At 40.1% G+C, this 2,408-nt stretch overlaps 1 pseudogene; it reads left to right on the top strand.

Annotated features, from left to right (window-relative positions):
- The first annotated feature begins 1,640 nt into the window (after positions 1-1,640).
- Positions 1,641-2,121, top strand: LOC116093325 (annotated as a pseudogene).
- The last annotated feature ends 287 nt before the right edge of the window (positions 2,122-2,408 follow it).

Genomic DNA, 2,408 nt, shown 5'->3' with positions numbered 1-2,408 from the left:
TTTTTTTTTTTTTTGATAAAAGGCATGTCTTTTTTCTCCTCCAGAGAGATGTCTCCAATTTTGAATTCATTGTTTGTTTGAAAATAATTAGCATGTTTGCCGTGCTCAGTGCTGTTCATTTTTAAAAGGTAGGAACAAGAGACTTTAGCCCTATGTGACCACTTCAAGAATAGTCTAATGACAAGAATGCTCTGTGGTTTGAATCTGTCATTATACACTTGTGTATGGCACATTGAGAAGGATTCTCATCTTGCTTAGATCTGGAATACAAAATGCACATAGCTGCAGACCAATTATGATATTCAAGTATTTTCAAGACAGCTGAGTGGGATGTGTTGAGCTGCGCTCGTGTGATTAGCTTCCTTGATTTCTATAGAAAATGCGCTACTTAACTTCAATAAGTCTAGTAGTTCAGTAGTTCAAGGAAGTTTACTCTCCTTTTGAAATTCATACAGAATATACTACACAAGCCAGCTATTGTAAGGTTCATAACAATAATTTATCAAACAAGGTGCCTCAGGAAGACCTGAATTGGTCTCCTGACTTGAACATATTGGACCATCTCATCACACAGATGTGTATTTTCAGTCTTACTTAAAGATTATGGCATGCAATTACTTGCAAACAACTATTGATTACTTTAAAAATAAATACAAATCCATCACATGGGAGTCTCCACTATTCCTTTTGTTCAAAAATGTTTTACTGTCTTGTAGTTGAAATAATGATGTCTCGTGCCTGGAAGATGATAAGCCATTCATTAAAAAACACGGAGGCTTTTAACACAATGAAAAAACCCAAGCAGAAAGCTGATGGTTAATGGATCTGCAAGGATAACAGACATGAAAGTTGGTGAACTCCTAACTCAAATCAGTCTTTCCATCTATCCATCTAATTACTTCGATGGCGCCTATGATCAAAGTTATTTAGGTTCACTGACAGACATATGAGAATTTCCACATAATAAATGAGAGAAGGAAGCTTTCCACATGTCTGTACTTGAATGAAGGCATATTGATGTATGTTGGCTTAATGACACAATGTCTAGGATGTTCTCTAAGCTCCCTGGGCAGGATTCAGTACAAAATTTTAAGCATGAACTTTTTTGCTTGTCTTGTTTGTCTGGGGAGTAGAAGTTTCGTTGCTACTCCAGGTAGCATTTGACCAATTAGTTGTTCTCAACAACCTAATGTCCGTTAGGTTCAAGGTCAGGCAAATATTTCTGATTGTGCAGAACATTTCAACTGTTGTGTGTCAAATCAGAGATGGTTAGCATGATAATGGCAGAAACAAGACTGGAGTAACACCACTCCTGCAACTGCCCTCTCATCACCCCCACCTTCGAGTTCAGTGTCCTGAGGCACGTGAACCAGTCATGAGTAATGAAGAAATAGATACAAGAGATTCTAAAAACACTGTTTTCAAGTGTTCCCACAGATGAATATTGAAAATATTTTCTCAGGGCTCTTCTGATAATTGGATTTTATTTTCTTATACTATCGGAGATCCTGGAGAGTCAAAAGTGGGATTCCAAATCCTACACTCCTTTTCTCATCCTGGTTATCCCAGTTGGTGACAGACAAGACATTGAGGTGATAAGAATGAAAAGTTTCAGCCCCCTTGGGATTTGGGGGCCCATCATGGACTTCCTTAAGATGTGGCTTTGGCTGCGGAACCAACTGCCTCACTGATCACTATTGGCCGGTTCAAGAGGTGCTGAAACAGGATCGGCATTTTAGGGGAAGGAAGAAGAATCGCAGCTACCGGCTGGCAGTCAGGGCGGTGGCCAGAGCCTAGGCTAAGTATAAGAAGTCCCACAGACTTAAGTAGAACCTGAGGACCCTCTGGATTAATCGAATTACAGCTACCTCCCAGGAACATGGCTTACAGTACCCAGCATTCATTGTCAACTTAATTAAGTGCCAGGTGGAGCTCAACAGGAAAGTACTTGTGAACCTGGCCATCTATAAACCAAAGACGTTTAAATCTTTGGCTGCTTTGGCTAAGAGGAGGCAGCAGGAAGCATTTGTTGCAGCTTTGGGGGATGGAAAGGAGCCTGAAGGTACCTTTTTCAGAGTGGTACAGTACCACAGAAGACTGGAGTGCTATAGAAACTGTTAGAAACAAGATAGGACCAAAAGGATTGTCACCAGTAAGTCTGATTTGTCTTTATTTAGATCTTAGTAACAGGCCTGAGACGACAGGTTTTTACTCAGTGACACAGCCCCAAACTGTCCTGTAAAGATTGTACAAATAAAGCCTTTGCAGTGTTGAAAAAAAAAATAAAAAGAAGAAGAATGAGAAGTTTCCATGGCAGTGCCCTGTCTGCCTGTTGTCTTTTGTCTATCTGCCCTACAGACTCATGAAAAAGCATTGTCTCTGAGCTCTTACATCTGCTCAATCTTCTG

The sequence above is a fragment of the Mastomys coucha genome, unplaced genomic scaffold, assembly GCF_008632895.1.
Source record: "Mastomys coucha isolate ucsf_1 unplaced genomic scaffold, UCSF_Mcou_1 pScaffold16, whole genome shotgun sequence".
Classification (NCBI taxonomy): Eukaryota; Metazoa; Chordata; class Mammalia; order Rodentia; family Muridae; genus Mastomys; species Mastomys coucha.
The sequence above is the reverse complement of the archived record's forward strand: the minus strand, read 5'-3'. Positions and strand labels throughout refer to the sequence as shown.